The sequence below is a fragment of the Podarcis filfolensis genome (genome assembly GCF_964270895.1).
Source record: "Podarcis filfolensis genome assembly, chromosome: 7".
Taxonomy (NCBI): Eukaryota; Metazoa; Chordata; class Lepidosauria; order Squamata; family Lacertidae; genus Podarcis; species Podarcis filfolensis.
The window spans coordinates 17,321,470-17,341,442 of NC_139603.1; the positions used below are offsets into that span (position 1 = coordinate 17,321,470).

At 41.6% G+C, this 19,973-nt stretch overlaps 1 protein-coding gene across 4 annotated transcripts in view; it reads right to left on the reverse strand.

Moving 5' to 3' along the window:
- Positions 1 to 19,973, reverse strand: part of CDH18 (cadherin 18) — a 614,393-nt gene that overhangs the window by 412,979 nt on the left and 181,441 nt on the right. For 3 of the 4 annotated variants that reach the window (XM_083623835.1, XM_083623834.1, XM_083623830.1), the window contains exon 2: positions 12,809 to 12,881. The gene's annotated coding sequence lies outside the window, so the exon portion shown is untranslated. The remainder of the gene's footprint in view (positions 1 to 12,808; positions 12,882 to 19,973) is intronic. The other variant, XM_083623832.1, reaches the window with a different exon arrangement.

Genomic DNA, 19,973 nt, shown 5'->3' on the forward strand with positions numbered 1-19,973 from the left:
CTCCTCTAATCACTAACTTTTAATTTAATTGAGTACAAGATTGACTGATTTTAGCAAAATCAACAAATCAGTGTTTGGTACATGCCTCACAAACATTTGATTACCTTACCCTGCTTATTCGGGTACAAAAGTGTAGCAGAGCAAAGCCCACTTCTTTATTTAACCATAAACGCAAGAGATGAAGGAAGTGGATGCATGGATTTTAAGGCTGTTTCCACCATACTGTGTTAGATTATTACAACACACATATAGCTGCAGGAACATATCAATATTCTGGCCATGCAGACAGTGAATGTGCCAATGAAGCTCATGGTCTCTTATTTTTTTTCTTCGCATATATAACAGAATCCAAGACTCTCTCCATTAATAAAACTAATGTTTTGTAACGTAGAAGTATATTCTTAGGCTCAGGAGCAAAGCATCAGCTAGTGCTGCCAATTCTGGCCACACAATAAGAAGTGGGGAAGAAGAAGCACAATTACTCTAAAATAAGCATTAAATTGTTTTTGTTCCATCACTGCGGGAAACAGTCAAGCACAGAAAACACGGTGGGAACAAACCATGCTTGAAGGGCAGGCAGGTATGCCAGGCTGTGATAAAAAACAAACCAGGGAGGCATTAGTCAAGGTAGGGTGGCTAACTTGTTGGAATCCAGCCCCAGTCAAAAGTTAGGGATGGTAGGGGCAACATCTGGAACGCCACAGGTTAGTGATACCTGCCTTAACTGAAGGAATGAGCAGTTGGTGGAGAAGGATCTGGGACAGTGGAACAGAAAGGAGCATGTCAGAAAGTGATGGGGGTGGGTGAGAGGGATAAACTTTCTAAACTGGGGGTGACCTCGATGGTAAAGAGGAAAAAAATGGTGTTAATTTTGAATGAATGAATGAATGAATCTCTTTCTTCACCATCAAAGTCACCCCAGCAAAATTAGTAGAATCTAATTATGAGTGTTTTGTGGGGAAATGGATGTCTTTTTTGGATTGCTTAAATAATGATAATAGCATGATGAACATGAGTAGAATTTGAGCTATGAGCATCAGAAGTAATTGATTATAATACATAGTGGTTCTGATTAAAAGATAAAAGATAGGGTGCAGCAAAAGGGGAGAAACAATAACTCCATGGAAAAAAGGGTGGGAAGCTGACAAAAATAAGAGACAAAATGAAATTGTGTTTTGATTGTACAGTGGTATCTTGGATTACAGACGCTTCAGGTTACAGACTCCACTAACCCAGAAATAGTACCTCGGGTTAAGAACTTTGCTTCAGGATGAGAACAGAAATCGCGCGGCAGTGGGAGGCCCCATTAGCTAAACTGGTACCTCAGGTCAAGAACAGTTTCAGGTTAAGAACGGACCTCCAGAACGAATTAAGTTCTTAACCAGAGGTACCACTGTATATGTAAAAAATGCTGAAACTAAGAAAGAAAGACAGAAAGCTGTTAAGTCAACCAGGAGAGCAAAACAAAACAATGGTGGGAAAGGTTGCAGAAAAATTCAGTGAGCAGAGAAGTAGATGGGGGGGGGGAACTTTCCCCATGAAACATACTCTTTGTGAAAAATAGGCAGGTGGAAGGAAGCCAGGGAGGCAGACTAAGGTTTAAGTAGAGGGCAAACTTTGCTCCCTAGAATAAATGTTAATTCCCCAAGGGCAAGAGCAGCATTAGAAAATCTGAGTGTAATGAACCCCACATGGACTCATTAAAAAGAAAGTGAAATGGAATCAAGTCCTGCTCCTTGATTATCGTGTCTTTGTGGGTTGTTAGAAAAAGAAACTGAGAAGTCAAGTCAGATTTAGTAACTGTGGTAACTATCAATGTCTTTGTACAAGAGATGCATCGAAGTCTCAAGTTACATGGCCTCAGATTTGCCATTCTTACCCATTTCCGATATGATGCGTTGTGCCTACTAAGGCTTAAGTAATTTATACAATCAAGATATTACAAATGGGACCTGCAACAAAATTTTTCAGTGTGGAGTGCTCCTGTTCAGGTTCCAGAAGATAACTTTTCAGGTTATTTCTTCTCTCCTGTTTTCTATTCCTCTCCCAAGAGTTAGTCAGCTTTTCATGGCAATAAGTTCAGTCCTGAATGGACTGTTTTTGCAAGTTACCTGTGGGGTAACTGCAAAACTGCTGGTACTTTGCTCCTGGGTTTGTATGACACTATTTTGGCTACATAAGGATTCATGCTTGGAGAATGAGTTTGTGACTGGTGTATATGGTTCAAGTACATTTTAGTCAGAGCTCTACCTGAAGCTCAGTGATGGACTTATCATGGACAAAAGGAGAAGAGAAATCATTGCCCAAAGTGTTATGTACTGTTTCTTTAACTACCTTTCAGCTGCAAATATAACGTTCGAGTGTGACACTCCAAGGCAACAACTGGCACAAAGCCCGAAGCTTCAGAGAAATGAATATGGGCTGCGTATCTCTGGATGATTTATTGGTGCACAACAGTTGCACTAAATTAGAATCAAAGTACAATTTGTTAGAAGACGTGTCTGCAGCTTTGCAGCTAAGCTCTGCTTGCCCTTGTGAATACCCTTTGCAATAAAAGTCCTACTTAGACCTATACCGCAGACAAATCAAGTTTATTTCTCGTGGATAAAAATATTGACTTTATAATACGGATTTTATAAAATGGACCCTCTCCAAGCAACTGCAGCTCATCGTGGTTCTGGGAGCTGTCTTCCAACCCTTTCTCTGGATTGCCTCTGTCACCCATTCTTGTGACTTGTAAGTCACCCTAAAACAGCTTTGATCAGGTGGGATATTAGTGCAGTAGATTAAAAAAACCAACCCATCTAAAATAAAAGAAGATGTTTCCAATGATGTAAACACATTCTCAACTATGGGCTAGGCTAAATCCCCCAAAAATTATATAGGTAGTTTTCAAAATCCCAATCCCAAAATTGCATTCTGGTGACATACCCTGAGAGAAGAATCAGGAAGTGTGGAGTAAACTATCATAACCATTGTGGCAGTGGATTTATATATATATATATATATATATATATATATATATATATATATATAGACAGAGAGAGAGAGAGAGAGAGAGAGAGAGTTAGATCTGTTTGCTTTTTACACAGTTTAGCCACAGTACAACTGCAGTTGCATGAATCTAGCCATGCTCAACAGCTACTAGTCCTGGACACATATTCCAATCTGCACCAAAAGGCACATCTGGCCGACTTAATAGAGCCCCAAATCTTTATTAGCTGCAGATATAAAAGTTGGTTTCTCCATTTCAGGATAGGAATGTCTGGATAAAGCATCTCAAGTGTCATCTTTTTGCTATGTATGCATGTGTCCCCATCTTAATCTAGTGAACTTTCCCCTGCACGTAGCTCTATATATCTATCTATCTATCTATCTATCTCTATCTCTCCCTCCCTCTATCTATCTATCTATCTATCTATCTATCTATCTATCTATCTATCATCATCATCTAAAGTTTCCCAATAATGATTAAAATTGGTACATAAGGAACAGCATAGCTCACACAGTGTCCTTTAAAACAGTAACATTAAATATTATATACACACACAGAGAGGGACACAGACAAACAACAAACAAACAAACAAACAAACAAACAAACAAACAAACAAACACAAAGCCTTCCAGTCAACAGCAGGTACAGTCTATATCCAGCTGAAACACATTGAAAAGCACCCAATGTACCTGTATTACAAAGCAATCCTAACTATAGGAACCTGGCATAAATTATGCTGGCATAAATTACACCTACTCCAAACTCAGTTCAAGAGGAATTTGGAGGAATTTGATTTAGACCACCCTTCCTGCCCACTAAGGTCTGCCAGGCTGCTAGGTCACATGACCAAGCTGAAAGGGAGCTAGGATAGGGGTAAATTTACCCTTGCTCTGTACTGCCCCTGCAACACTCCTGGACCACTCTTTGAAGACTCATGCTGCCATATATTCTGCCAGTTTAAGTTCTGCCAGCCGAGCCTTGGCTGAGTCCCAGTTGAGCCAGAGTGAACAATTTGCATTGTCATTATCGCCAACAAATCTGGGATGAGGGATTTAAGTCAGTGCAGCCCTAGCTGAACCCTGGCCTAGACAGGAAAGCCCAATCTACCAAATCCAAACTCATCCCAGTGGATCTTAGGTTTGGATTGTGCTGTTAGGCTGTTCTACGTTGTTCTACTATGAATCAACAATATTTCAATTGTTTATATCAAGAATTATTAAAGAAATGTATAAATAATAGCAACTTGTATAGAGTCCATCATATTGCTGATATACGCAGTAGAATTGCAAATGGATTTCACACAAAAAACGTGGGGGCAGGGAAAATATGGATGTTTACATTCAAATAAAACTGGCAACAAAATATGAGGGAAACCAAATGGATTTTTATAAGAAGAGAAGTTTTCAGGGGAGGGGTTGTATCCCCCCAAACGCTACAGAATTTAAAGTGCTGTCCAGGGTAGATGTGGAGGTTCCGAAAAACATCAAAGGAATTTTGAGTGAGGCTGAAAGAATTCAGATAAGACTAAAAAAAAAAATAATTCTCCAGGGATTTTAGGCAGCAGCTAATATCACTTCAGCCAGTGATCATAAACTTATCTCAAGTTTTTTGCACTGTAAGAAGAGCTATCCTGAATTTTGCACTCAAGATTTATTTAAAGCAGATGCGAGCTTACGCTAAAAGGAAAAAGAAAAACTACTTTTGTGCTTTTTATGTTGTTACATTATTTTACATTATATTGTTATTAGTAATTTTAGACTCTATCTAGAACTTCAGTATGCTGCTGCTTTTATGCAATTTTAGGCTTTCTTTTATGTTCATTATAGCACTCTTCAGGCAATCCACTCACTTGTAAAACCAACACATGAATTAAGAGACTGAGGATGAGAGCATTAAGCTCTCCTGCCTTCTATTACCCCATCCTCCATGACTTGGAGGATCAACTTCTGAAGCAAGGGGAGCTCTTTCCATGATTTATAATCCTGATATTCCCAGGTTCCAAACTTGGTGGGGAGGTGTATCTGCAAGTACAAAAGGTTTCCCTCTTCTGAAGTTTACCTTCCAATTAATACAGTGGTACCTTGGGTTAAGAACCTAATTCGTTCCGGAGGTCCGTTCTTAACCTGAAACTGTTCTTAACCTGAGACACCACTTTAGCTAATGGGGCCTCCCACAGCCACCGCACCACCACAGTGCAATTTCTGTTCTCATCCTGAAGCAAAGTTCTTAACCCAAGGTACTATTTCTGGGTTAGCAGAGTCTGTAACCTGAAGCATCTGTAACCTGAAGCATCTGTAACCCAAGGTACCACTCTAGAGGATAATGTGATGGGGGAGGATCTTAATGTGCTTATCTCTGCTCACATCTTGGTTTTATACAGTAGATTAGAATGCCTGAAGGCTTCTTAGATGAACCCTGAGTCATATCACTCAACCTAATGGTATAGCCAGCCATAGGTGTGTGCTCCAGTTACCTGGAAAACTGGACCAGTGCTACCTGTTTTGCAGCAGTTTCAACAATGAACATAGTGTGGAAAAATGCTGAGCATTGTCTTTGTTGCCTTTGGAAGGCAACACTTCCCCACTCCTTTGAACCCTCTCTTCAAAGTTGACACTCCGTTTAAACTCAGCCTGGCTGAAACATTTTTGTGTGTGATAAACATATGGCAAAGCCCTTCTAATCTCACCTTTCTTTACAAGTGCTCTTATAAATACATTATAGCAATGGAGGAGCCCAACCCTGATGCTTATGCTAACTTATATTCATGAACAACATCACAGAGAGGCGGTTCTGTACAATGTAATGAGAGATATGGAACTCTGTATTAATAGCTTTCAGCATGCTTTAATGAGCAGGGTTGTGTTGTTTTAAGTGCTTAAAGTCCATGCACAACAAATCATGCAATCAGCTTGCACAAAACTGCCTCTGCATGTGGCATAGGAGTTAATCAATTGAGGCTCAATCAGGACAAAATAGAGGCACAACTAATCAATATACAGCTAATGCTGGATTTAGATAACAGCATGTTATGGATGGAGTTCCACTAAGGGATCCATCTAAAGGATCAAGTTTTCAATTTGGGGGTACCGTTTGACCCCCTGCAACTGCTGAAAGGCCAGATGGCTGTTTTGACCAGGATAGACTGTGCTTAGCATCAGTTGGTGTGCCAGCTGGGCCAAGAAAGCAGATGTGGCTACAGTGATCCATGCCTTATTTACCTGTAATTTGGAATACTACAATGTGTTCTACATGGGACTGATCCTGAAGAGTAATCAAAAGCTTCAGCTTGAGCAGACTGTTTTCAGGCTGGTGCTTTATGGACCATATGACACCAGTCTAGAATCATCTACACTGGCTTCCAATTTGTTCCTAAGCACAATTCAAGGAGCCGGTTCTCACCTATAACTGAGTTGGGGCCAGAATAACTGGAAGAACTTCTTCTCCCATGTCAACCTGTCCAAAATTCATGGTCATCATTAGAGGCACCTGATGTGTGACTCCTCCACCCTCCCACCAAGAGAGGCTAAGTTGGTCCATACTTGGGACAGGGTATTTTCTACAGTAGTGCTCTGATTGTGAAATCAGATTAGTCCCATCTTTGCCTAGCTTTAGGCAGGCTGTAAACACTGCTTTGGTGCACCTGTCTCTTGAAGAGTTTTAGATTCCATTCTGAGAATTGTTTGAATGATGGTTCTGGTGGTTTCGATATTGTTTTGTATTGGTTTTAATCATTGTGTATACTCTTGAGGGCAGAAAGGCAATTCATAAACACATTCAATACATGCTTTAAAAAGGGTTTGAAGTCAGCATGATCAGCAGCTGCCATGGAGGTGGTTGTGAGGATCAGGTTAATAATCAACTATAGACATCACATATTGGTAATAATTTCATGCTACATCTGACATAGAAGTTCCCCTCAGCCCACCGCTCTTCTTTCCCTAGGAAACCCAATTTCTTTCTATATTGTATTCTATACATATTGATTCTATCTCTGATTCATACAAGTAACTGGTGTATACCAATAAACTATCATGGATTCTTCCAAAGAATTCTAAGAATTGTTTAAAGAAGGTGTTGAGAAGTCTTTGTGAAAGTCTCCTAATCCTCTCCACAGATCTGCAGTCCCCAGATTCCTCAGGGCAGGAGAATAACAGACAAATTTAAGTCTGTGGAGAAAATAAGCTCTATGTTCTTTTCTAGCTCATCATAGACCATAACTGAGTAAACAATTGTTTAATATGCCTTCCTTCCTCAAGGTAATTGGCAAATGCCAACACCACCTAATAATTCCCCGCCATTTGAGCAATTGGCTCTGAAATTTATTTTAACTTCTTTCCTTATTTGTTCTCATAATCATAGAGCCTAGAAATTTAAATTCATGCGTGGTTCATTTTCTAAATTGAAGGTGTTCCTTCTTGCCTTGTTGTTCCCACAACTCCTATAATCTGTCTTGTCTGTATCGATCGATCTCTCTTCTAATAACATCTTCTACCTGCTTGGAAGCTCTTGCAATTCCTGTTTCTCTACACTGCATAGTGCAATGTCATCTGTAAATATCACTTTCTGTGATGCATTTGTTTAGATCTGTGAGGTTAGCCCATTTATCACTGTGATGAACAGACAAAGACTTAGTGATGATCCTTTTATGGACTCTTACTTGATCTGAGAACATCCTGAACTTACCACATCCGGGTTCAGAATACCAATGAACTCTCACTATGAACAATCTGCCTCGGTGTGAAATGTGCTGTAACTCAGTGGCAGAGAACTTTATGTGCATGCATAAGTTCCCAGGTTCATTCACCAGTTTGGTTGGGAAGAACCCTTTCTGAAAGCCTGGAAAGCTGCAGACAATACTGAGCTAGATGGTCTGATCCAACCTACTCAGTGTAAGGCAGCTTCCTGGAATCCTACTTGTTGCTGGCATCCACCCGTCTCAAGAGACAATGGAGCTTGCCACCAGGGGTGAAGTCAAACCACTGCATTAGCAGCACTGAAGTGATGTCCCTGGGGTGCAAACCTAGGCAGTATGTATGGAGGTCCAGAGCTGGCTGAAGGACAATACCCCCTCTTGGCTTCACTGATGTGGTCCAAAGGAAAGCAGAACAATATGTTTGGCACCAGCTGCAGGAGTTGCCAGAAGAAGGTGTATAAGACACCATCCAACCATCTTGGGGACTCCACTCCAGATTTATGTAGTGTTTATTCCTTAGCCTTTTCTTTCCCCAAAGATGCCCTGCAAGGCAGCGGAGGTTTAGGAGCAGAGTATTTCTTCTCCTACATGGGTTACCTAACCAGGTTGAGGAGCCCCATCTGCCTTTCACTTCCCTCTACAGTATGTACAGAAACCACCTTCTTGACCACTGGACATGCTATTGAACTCATACACTCAATCTGCTGCAGCCTGTCTGCATGCTGTGAGTCAGAAGAGAGGAAGTACACTGTTACATAATGCAGCTGAAATAACAGTTATTGTATTCTCCAGCTATTGTCATAGGATTCAAAGAGCCAAAGGCAGAAAATCCAGCAGGAGCAGCCTGCAATGTAGCCTAAGATCTCAATATCACACTTGTGGGGTGCAGCATTCCTATAGACAGGCTCTCTTCTCATTGTGAATATACCATAGTAAACTTTACTTTTTTTCTGAAGTGGAGTGAGATAATAAAAACTCAAAAGACAGTGAGAGGTCACAAAATTATTACCGGGGGGTGGGGTGGGGTAGACACATCAACAACACATATTCTTCACCATAATTTCTATTCAAGACACTCTTCAGGAAGTGTGATGTTGGCACATCCACTTTTACACAGCAATTGGACCAGCAATTATAGGAGGACGAATTGAATTCTCTCAGCATTCCAACGATAATACTCAGTTTCTTTGAAAATGCAATCACCACAGAAGAGATGTGCTATCTCGACAGACAACGTCTAGAAATGAATAGCTAACATCACTGCATTTGCTGCTACCCATGGCACTTAATTTCTAGAAAAAAGTACTCTTGTTGGGTTCAAGTATGTCTGGAGATGCCAACTTTACATTCTTCTCTGCAGTTCCAGATATATGGGGACTCTCTACAGCAGTGAAATAAATCATTTTTGTGCTTACTGGGGGGCTGGGGAGTGCATATAACCTATTGTTACTTTACTTGGCTCCATCCACACTACACATTTAAAGCAGTACCACTTTAAACAGTTGTGGCTTCCCCCAAAGAATCCTGGGGACTGTAGTTTGTAAAGCTACAGTTCTCGGAGTTATTGGAGAGAGGAATTGACAGAGAATTGTAGCTCCGTAAGGGAAATGCAGGTGGCGCTGTGGGTTAAATCACTGTGCCACTTGGGCTTGCCGATCGAAAGGTCAGCGGTACGAATCCCCATGACGGGGAGAGCTCCTGTTGTTCGGTCCCAGCTCCTGCCAACCTAGCAGTTCAAAAGTATGCCAGTGCAAGTAGCTAAATAGGTACCGCTCCAGCAGGAAGGTACAAAGCATTTCCATGCACTGCTCTGGTTTCGCCAGAAGCGGCTTAGTCATGCTGGCCACATGACCAGGAAAAACTGTGCGGAAGAGGACAAATGCCAGCTCCCTCAGCTTTTAAAGCGAGATGAGCACCGCAACCCCAGAGTCATTCACGACTGGACTTAATTGTCAGGGGTCCCTTTACCTTTACCTTTAAGGGGAACGTAGTCTTCTAACAATTCTTGGTACCTTTAACAAACCATAGTTCCCAGGATTAACCAAGACTGTTTAAATGTACACTCCAGGCGCAGCACATGCTCCACAGCGAAGCCCTGTCAGATCATTGTGAAAGGCCTGATAAGCGCCAGTAAACAACAACAAGAAGAACAATTTGATTATTTGTACTCCGCCCATCTGGCTCAGTTTCCCCAGCCACTCTGAGGAAGCTAACCTTCCCACTCCTTGGTAGCTGGATTTACTGGATAGAATCACATTACCACTACTCTCCCATTATGATGTCATTGTTTTAAAAGAAAACCATGCTTTTATCTGAAGGTACACTAGCTGGAACTAAGCAGGTCTAAGCCTACTCATTGCCTAGATGGGTGAATAGCATCTGGGTGATCATACATGTATGCCACCTTGGAACCCATGATAGAAGAAAAGCAGAAGGAAGGAAGGAAGGACGGGAAGAAAGAAAGAAAGAAAGAAAGAAAGAAAGAAAGAAAGAAAGAAAAGAAAAGAAAAGAAAAGAAAAGAAAAGAAAAGAAAAGAAAAGAAAAGAAAAGAAGGAAATAAATGTTCCATGTTGAATGGAGCCTGGTAAAAGATTCAGCATGACCCACTTTCCTTTCCTCAGCCACTAAACCTTCAATAAACCCATGATGCTTCTGCCCTGGAGCCCTGGAGCAAAACAAGGCTGGCTGGACTGAACTATAGGTCCATCACAGTCCTCCCACTCCTAATGTAAAGTTTGGCTAGAAACATCACAGTAAGTGCATTCACACTATGCACATGTGATGAAGCACTGGAAGAGGAGGAGTCAAAGGGCTCCACTATATGCAGTGGGGAATCTCTCCTAAGTTCACAGGTATTCACACATGGAGATCCACACACATGAAGGAATTAATCATGTTGCTAAGCCCATCCCTTACCACCAGGCAGTGCGACAATCTGATTAAAGAGTGACAAATGGTCAATCATTTAGTTCATTCATTCTCACTATATATATTTTTATCATTTCAATTTTCCATCTTAGGCCCTCTCTGCTTATTACTGTTTTCTTTGTTTTGCTTTTCGTCTTGGGAATGGCTGGGAAGTTCAAAAGATAAATGTGCAAGAAGTGTCAATTTAATACGGAACCTACCACATTACAACTAATACACCCTCCCACTGCCCCTGTTTCAGAAGGAGGCTGGTGGGGTGGGTTGTCAGGAAAGAGATGAAATACATAATCACTGCATGTGAAACCAAGGAGCACCTGGGAGCCACAGTGTTTTGGTGCCTCTTGGTATTGCTGATCAACAGTTAACAAAAAAAACGGCATTGAAGGGGGCATTTGACTGAATGTATGAAGATCAGGAACCTTATGATATCAGGGTTCCTAATCACAAGGAGATGGCTAAGCAGGTCCAGCCAGTTGGACTTAGAAGCCCTCTTCAGAATTAAAGTGGGTCAGGATGAGGACATTGTAGTTGGAGCACTCTGTGTGTTCTTCCATCTCCCCTCCAACAGGGCTAATCTTATAAGGAACCACAAATGTGTTTTTCCAAGTTCTTCCATGACTTTTTTTGTCCATTTCTTCTGTAAGTAATTAGGTGAATCTCTGCAAGCCAGCACATCGAACAACAAAACTTTTTCTCCCCCTCTGGGGAGGAAAAGAACTTCCTAAAAATTTCTGCATAAAAAAATCTTTTATTTTTACTTTGAATTCCAATTCTTTATTTGCACTCCCGAGTGGCAAGGGGGCAAATTTACCCCAAACAAGAGAAATAGTGAGATTTATTTTCTCTCTTTTTCAGTGTACTATATGTTATGCTTTTGAGCTTCTTTCTTTCATTTCTGCCTTTGACTAGAAAAAGAGAGCCCTCTGAATTGGGAAATGCTGGATTTGAATCCTGAGATGCTTAGCTTTTCACAGATTGCCTGAATGCAGCAGGTGCTTGCAAGCTCTTTGCTGGCATTTGTTCTGTACCCCTTTCCAAAACACCTGGATGCTGCCACAGCTCTGTGCTTCTAGACAGGCTTAAGCACAGTTTTAAACAGTACTGTACTCCGGCAGACAAAAGCTAGTGTTTGCTTATATGCAAAAGCTTCACTCGATTAAAAATGTGGATGGGGTCAATCTCACGGCCAAAGCTAGATATGACAAGATGACATACCCATCAACTGTTCTGCTCTTGAGTGGGACACACCAGCTTCTGATTGGATCCCAGGATGCACCAAGGAGAGCACAGCCCCGAAATATCCCCGTATTCCAGTCACCTGGATCCCACAAGCGCGTAGCTCCAAAAGACATGCATTCCGATTTTCCTCTATGGGATGTTGGAGGGTATAAGTTTATCTGTAACTGGGATCTCCTTCTGGGTTTTGATTATTTAACAACTAGCCCCAAAGAACTGCTTTGAAAAACTTGGGAGATAACCTTGGGGAGGCAAAGTTAACCCTCCCGCCACACAACTTCTCAAATCTAAATCACTTAAACTTTTTAACGATACCTGCCACCATTGTGACTGCGTGCCTGCAGCACACTCAGTCTCTCCAAAACCACCTTTTTTTGTTTTGCAAAAATAGGGGAGTTTTCAAACATCTGGCAGGCCATAACACATTACTGGTGAGTTTCATATAACACAGCAGGACACATTGTGCAGACCTGGTTATTGGTATACCCGTTTAGATTTATCAACTTTCTCTCCTTCTAAGAATGCCACATTAAAATTATACCTCTTGCCTGTATTGGGGAAACCTTTTGCTTGGCATTTAGAAGAAATGTCATTCTTTCTTACTGCATGAAATAGAGCTTTAGCTTCAAATACAGCTTGTTCTATTCATAATTGGAGGAAGGGGTCTGATTTGGGGGGGGGGGATGATAAAATATATCAAAGTATCAGATATAACTCTCTCTATCCCATGATATTCTCAAGCAGTATCTAGTATACTTTTAATATTTATGGAGAAGAACAAGCAGTTGGATAAATAATGAAAACAGAGGAATGCTCTCTCTTTTTTGTATTGCACAGTGATCTCCATCTTAAAAGCAAGCACCTCTAAAAGAAAGGGACATGGATGTGACAAGAATTCTGACATTCCTCATGTAAAATTAATAGCAACATTGGGAAGAATAAAAAGAAATCCTACCTTTTGAATGCTGCTGTAAATTTTAAAGTAGCTTCTCCTGTTACGAAATGCCTTCGCATTCAATCTTTTCCTTCTGAAATAAAAATATATAAATGATTTCGTTTGCATGACATCTTCATTCATACTTGAAATATCCAGGCCAGGCCCCTCATTTGTGAATGCGCAGTCTAAACACATTTACACTAGGGCTGGGCGATATCTGGTTTTTCAATATCATGATATATATCACCAACCAAGCATCATAAGATCTCGATATATCACAATATATATATATATATATCCACGGCAGTGGAGGGCCTCGCCGGGCCTCCCTGTGGGGGAGGAGGACCCCATCTTGCATCCCCGTGGAAGCAGAGGGCTTTGTTGGGCATCTCAGTGGTGGAGGGACTCTCAGGAATCCGTGTGGCAGAGGGCCTCATTGCACCTATCCACAGTGGTGGAGGGCCTCGCCGGGTCTTCCTGCAGCAGCAGAGGGCCCCATTGTGCCTGCCCTTGGAAGTGGAGGGTCTCCAATAAACAAACAAACAAACATCCTTTTTAATATGGAGAAAAGCTATTTAGGGGGGAAATAAAAACAACAACACTTCCTCCTTCCCCCCACCAGTTGGGGTGGGTGTGAAAGAAGCACTTTCCAATTCTTTGCTTATGTTCCCTGTTTACTTTGCTGCTGGAGCTTTTGAGTTTTTGAGAGCAGGAAGTTCTACTGAAAGAGTTGGTTTATATGCTTGCAAGTGGTTAAAAGTGGCCGAGGAAAGGAGCAAGAAACATATTGGTGAAGCTGAAAGGGTTTGCTGGTTTGTGTGAGGGCTTATGTCATTTCTTATCTGTTAGGAGGGAGGAGGGAGAGAGAGCAAACAAAGCCTGCAAAGTATCCGCAAAGTATCTGTTCAGCTGAGCTGCTGGCTGGGAAACCATCAAGTCTCAACCTTTCGTTCACCAGTATATAGTGGTACCTCGGGTTACATACACTTCAGGTTTCATACGCTTCAGGTTACAGACTCCGCTAACCCAAAAATAGTACTTCGGGTTAAGAACTTTGCTTCAGGATAAGAACAGAAATTGTGTGGTGGCAGCAGGAGGCCCCATTAGCTAAAGTGGTACCTCAGGTTAAGAACAGTTTCAGGTTAAGAACGGACCTCCGGAACAAATTAAGTACTTAACCCAAGGTACCACTGTATTGCCTTGCTGAAACACTTATCACAATGTTATTTTGGGGTACAATTTCATGAGCCAGCACCAAACAAACTTACTAACATCTTTTAATTAAAAATATATACATATCACAATGCATTTTGCAATGCGTCCACAGATTTCATGTACAGTTTCAGACCCTCCAAATGCCCCTATTTTTCCACGAACAGTCCCAGATTCACAGAAGTCATCCCGGTTTCTGATTTGATGCTGGAATTCCTTAGGACATCCCTATTTTCATTGGAGAAATGTTGGAGGGTATGGAGTTATCTGACCCCCAAACCAAGGAAATTAGTACCCTATAGAAGACTTCTGAAGGCAGCTATGTGTGTGCTGGCATTATCAGGGGTATAAAAAGAGAAGCATGAAGTTATATTGAAATTACTAATTTATATGTCTGACGAAATACAGAGGGAAGCTCCTACAGGAAAAAGAACTGCGGGGTGATTCAAAACATAGCCATGCCATGCATGCAGATAAAAGAGACAGAACCCATACCATTACTTCCAAAGTCACTATAGTTTTGACTCCATAATTGGAGAAGTTTGTGCTGTAGTAGAACTGCGTTATTGAAACCTTGCATATTGAAACCTTGAAAGTATCATCCACACATTTTAGCCATCGGAGTACTTTGCTTCTGGTGTGTCCTTGGTAGGGCAAAACATAAAGAGGGAACTCTCCTATAGATTGGAGCATTAATATTTATGCTTATATAGAAACAGTTCAAGCTTAGCTGGCATGAGAAAAAAACTCTTCGATTTTGAGGATGCAAAAGTATAAAAAGCAGATTTAAACCCATACTCTCTTCTAGCTGGAAGCGACTGGATGATCAAAATCAGTGCGGTATCAACCAGGCGGTACCTGGTTTTGTCTTAAACTACTGGCATTGAGTTGTACTTCAAACTCTTCTTTAGGCACAACACATCAGGCAGTATTTTCCACCCAAACTCCAATAAACCTGCTTTCTTTAAAAAAAATAAAAATAAATCAAAGTTATTTTTCCTCGTTGCACATATCTGAATCCTTTTTTAAAAAATACAAAACTAAAAAACTCTGCTGTCTGTTGATTATTGATTGAGGCACCTCATAAATACTTAGGCTTATTAAGTGTCTATACAGCTCCCTGACAGAGTTCTTAAATGCAGGCCTGGGGCTGAAGCAAGGTTTCTCTTTAAGCTGAGAGAAGGGGAATTTCAGAGGCTGAGTTGGGCTTAAGAGGACGGCACACTGTTAATTCACTCTGGCTGTTTACAACAAAGTCATAACAGTATGACACTCTGTGTTGAGAGTGTGAGAGTGAGTGACAAGTCATTCCATAGGGAGTCTGCTAAGCACTTTGGCCACTCTGCCTACAGCTAGCCCATAACTAAACAAATGTTGTGTTTGGTGCATCCAGTATACTGAGCCACTACTTTCTGGACCACACAAACAGAAGCACCCAGCAGCCTGCTTCTATTATTACATACCCCTCAACTGTCCTGATTTCGACAGGACATCCAGGAATTACTGAAGCCCTCCTGGCTTCTGATTGTATCCTGGAATGTCTTATTTTCCCCTCCAATGCTGCTACCATGCTCAGGGAAGAAAATGAGGGGACACTTGCAGCCAGTGCTGGGGCTTGCAGTGGTGCCATGTCAACTAGTGGTCCAAAGTCAACTAGCTTCCGCAAGAGCTTGGTATCGAAAGACACAAGTCCTTATTTTCGTCAGCGGAATATTGGACGGTATGTTGCTATGATTAGTCAATCTAGTTGTCACTTTATGCCAAAGCCTCAAGCTGACACACAATGGAATAGTAACAAAACATCCAATGCATTGGAAGAGCAATCAAAAGGAGAAAATGCAACATGAACCAGCTGCAGATACAACACACACAAATGCACTGTATCATCATCATCATTAAACTTATGGCGGTTTATCAGATTTGCATGAGTCCTGAATCTCAAGCTGAAATGGTCCACTTTGGAAAGTTTCAGTGCTTGTCCAAACTGAAGTAAGTTCTCACCAAAGCTCCCTGAAATGCAGCAGGAACCTCCAAAATGAATTTAGGAATATTTGGGGCAGTTTTGGAATTATTATGTTCTTCTAATGTAAGCCAATCTGATGTATTCTCACTGGAATGAGAATGATCACATAAATAGAAGGAGGAGGAGGAGAGGAGGAGGAGGAGTTTGGACTGGATATCCCGCCTTTCACTCCCCTTAAGGAGTCTCAAAATGGCTAACAATCTCCTTTCCCTTCCTCCCCCACAACAAACACTCTGTGAGGTGAGTGGGGCTGAGAGACTTCAGAGAAGTGTGACCAGCAGCTGCATGTGAAGGAGCAGGGAAGCGAACCCGGTTCACCAGATTATGAGTCCACCGCTCTTAACCACTACACCACACTGGCTCCCAGGAGACACCGCTGGCATTTTGTTAACACTATGTTGTTGACACCCCGTCATTTTGTCTTTAACTGGTTATCCAGCTAGTGAGGCAGAGATGGTATGAGGAGTAACTATGTCATTTGCCCCTCCCACATATTACATAAACTGCCAGAAGCACCCATGCACAAGTGGGAACTGCTAAAATAAAATGTAGATCAACAATGGGAAAGTATTCTCAGAATACTATGTGACTGAGTAAAGAGGTTCTCAGGGGTGAAGGGTAATGTGCAGCTCTCCTCTCGTCAGATTATAACAAAGTGGTTGCCTTGAAAAATTATGCTGCTGTGCTGGTTTCATATATTGCTCTCTGCCCTCATAACTGAGAAAACTGCATTTTCTCCTCTACCATGCCCATCTAGTCTGCTGCCTCTGCCGATATATCAGAAATGATAATAACCCAAAGAAGAAAATGAGGATATACTGAGATTACTTCACATAGCCTGTGCAATAGTTGACAAGCATGGGGAATCCCAGAAGCATCACTATTGCCCAGAAAGCATGACCCCATCACTGACTGAGTTGGTTCCTGAGAGGCAACTCCCAGAGCAGATGATAAAACCTTGCTGAACCTAGGCTGCTGTGGGCCTACTCAGTCCTAGATGAGGGGCTTCCTGGCAATGAAGCCAATGACCTATTTAGTCCAGCATCTCACAGTGGCCCACCAGATGCCTGTGGACCACCCACAAGCAGGACCCAAGCACAACAACACTCTCCCTTTCCATGGTTTCCAGAACCTGGTATTCAGAAGCACTGATGCTTCTGACTATGGAGACAGTGCATAGTCATTATGGCTAGTAGCCATAATAGCATTATCCTCCTTGCTACCTTGCATTTTACTATAGTGCTGCTTTCAGTTCCACAGGCACCTTGAACTCCATATTAAGGAACAAAGTTGAGTTATAAATGTACTTAAATACAATAAACAAGTGCAAAGTGCAACAAAATTTTCCAGGACACTGCATTCCAATTAGCTACCAGGCCTACTTCCAGGCCTACCAGTATTGACCCATAAAGCCTTTAATGGCTCAAGACCACAGTACCTCAAGGACAGCCTCTCCCCATAAAAACCTACTTGAGATCATCATCTTGATGTACCTCCTCCATGAGAGGTTTGGCGAGTGCCAATACGAGAATGGGCTTTTCTGTAGTGGTTCCCCATCTGTGAAATGCTCTCCTCAGGGAAGCTTGTCTGGCACCTTCATTCTACACCTTTAAGCACCAAGCAAAAACGTTCCTCTTCAACCTGACCTTGGGCTGCTTAAAAGGTAAGGGACCCCTGACAGTTAAGTCCAGTTGCGAACGACTCTGGGGTTGCGGCGCTCATCTCGCTTTACTGGCTGAGGGAGCCGACGTTTGTCTGCAGACAGTTTTCCCAGGGCATGACTAAGCCGCTTCTGGCAAACCAGAGCAGTGCACGGAAACGCCGTTTAGCTTCCCGCCGGAGCTATCTACTTGCACTTTGACGTGCTTTCAAACTGCTAGGTTGGCAGGAGTTGGGACTGAGCAACGGGAGCTCACCCCGTCATGGGGATTCAAACTGCCAACCTTCTGATCGGCAAGCCCAAGGCTCAGTAGTTTACACCACAGTGCCACCCGTGTCCCTTCTTGGGCTAATTAACATGCTATAAATGAATTTGTGGGAGGGGGATTATTGGTTTGGTTTGTTCTTCCTTTGTGAAGAATTTTGTGTTTCTATCCAGTATTCTTATGCTGTGAACCGCCCTGCAATCTTCAGATGAAGGGTATTATATAATTTTAATAAATAATAATAATAACAATAATTACCCCTCTCTCCTGCTTTTCCATCCCCCGCTGTCAGTCAGAGTGTTCCATTGTCACTAAAAATGCTGTGATTTTTATTATTATCGCCTTGATTCTTTTCTAAATGGTTTGTGTAGTTTTTCAAACCTTGGGGTACCACAGTCTGCTGACACCCCCCTTTATACCTATTTTGGCTTATATAGGCACTGATACTCTGAGGATTAGTACACAGGATGAATAAAAGTATACTAACCTAGAACTGCAAGGAGGATGCTCACACATTGTCCTGGTAGCTGAGAAAATGCACATTATATATTTTCAAGGAAGCGTAGTTGTGAGCCCCCGATTTCAATATCTGGGAAGGGGTCCCATTGCTCCATGTATCAAAGGTTTAGGAAATATTGCTATGAGTTCCAACTGCCCCTTTCCACTGTCATCAGGATGTGATCTTTCAGCTCTAAGTTGTAGGCAAGTTAAATATAGACACATTGAACATGAAGAATGTTGCATGTAGATGAGGCTACATTTCCTAAGGACAATCATTTAAAGTGACAAAGGCTTAATCTTAAACACACTTTTACTAAAGTATTGGGAAATATGGAATAGAACCAAGAGATAATTAGCACTTGAGCTTTCCTCTGGAAGAGACCTCTGAGAAAAAAAAAGGAAAGGTAATCTTTGCTTCTTTTCTATGTAACCCTTAGAGCCTTTAATCTCTGCATATCACATAGTTTCCTGAATCTTGCTGTAGGATGTTTAAGCTGAAGGGCATCATGTTCAGAGAAAGGCCAGTTTCATCTCAGTACTTTTTACAAATCCCACAGATATCTTAAAAATACAAGTTAAATGGGAGGGTTTGGGAGGGGTGGTGGACTAGGCTTGCAATAGATAAAATCCATCTGTTCGGCTGCAAATGATATGCATGTGCACACATGCGCACACACTCAAGCATGTGCACATGTCAAGATTCTCAGAAGAAGTCAGCCAAAATTAAGCAACGTCAAATCCCATTGATTTCAGTGGAGAAGTTACCATTTCCATTGAAATCAATAGGATATAAATATATTTACCATTAGGGACACGGGTGGTGCTGTGGGTTAAACCACAGAGCCTAGGGCAGAACATATTGATGTGGGGGATGTGGTACCTCAAGACGTGAGACCAAGCACTGTGTAATTTAACCAATTGTTCATATTGCACCAACGAAAGCACCATGGACAGTTCTCTCAGCATTGCCTGGAAGGGAGCTTCCAAGAATGGATCTCCTTCTACAAGCATAGACCTTCATCTCTTCTCATGGAAAGGAGAGCCGCCATATCATATGGGATGTCTTATATAACTTTCATATGGAATCTACATTTATTGCACAGGTGAATATGTAGGAAATTTGCTCAGATGATCACAGAAAACCTGACAGATTACAGCTAATGTGCTCATTTTAATGAATTATTCTAGAAAAATGGTATCCAAAATTGCCAATATAAAAATGAAACTGCTTGAAATGGGCATAGAAGACTTGCACTATAAATGAACTTGAACTTCCCATTTGCCCCTAAAATATATCTTCAAATGGCTGTGTACACACTCCAATGTGCTCCCACTGTTAGTTTAGGAAGTGGTGTACTTATTAATTTGTGCTTCATCCATTCATAGTTTCAGTCATTCAGTCATTCAGTCAGTCAAAGTTTGGAATCAAGTAAATTACAGACAACAGTGATAGATCAAATAAATGAAAGCACTGAAAATCTATTCTTAAAGTAAAAATAGAAGAATAGTTATATTCAAGGTT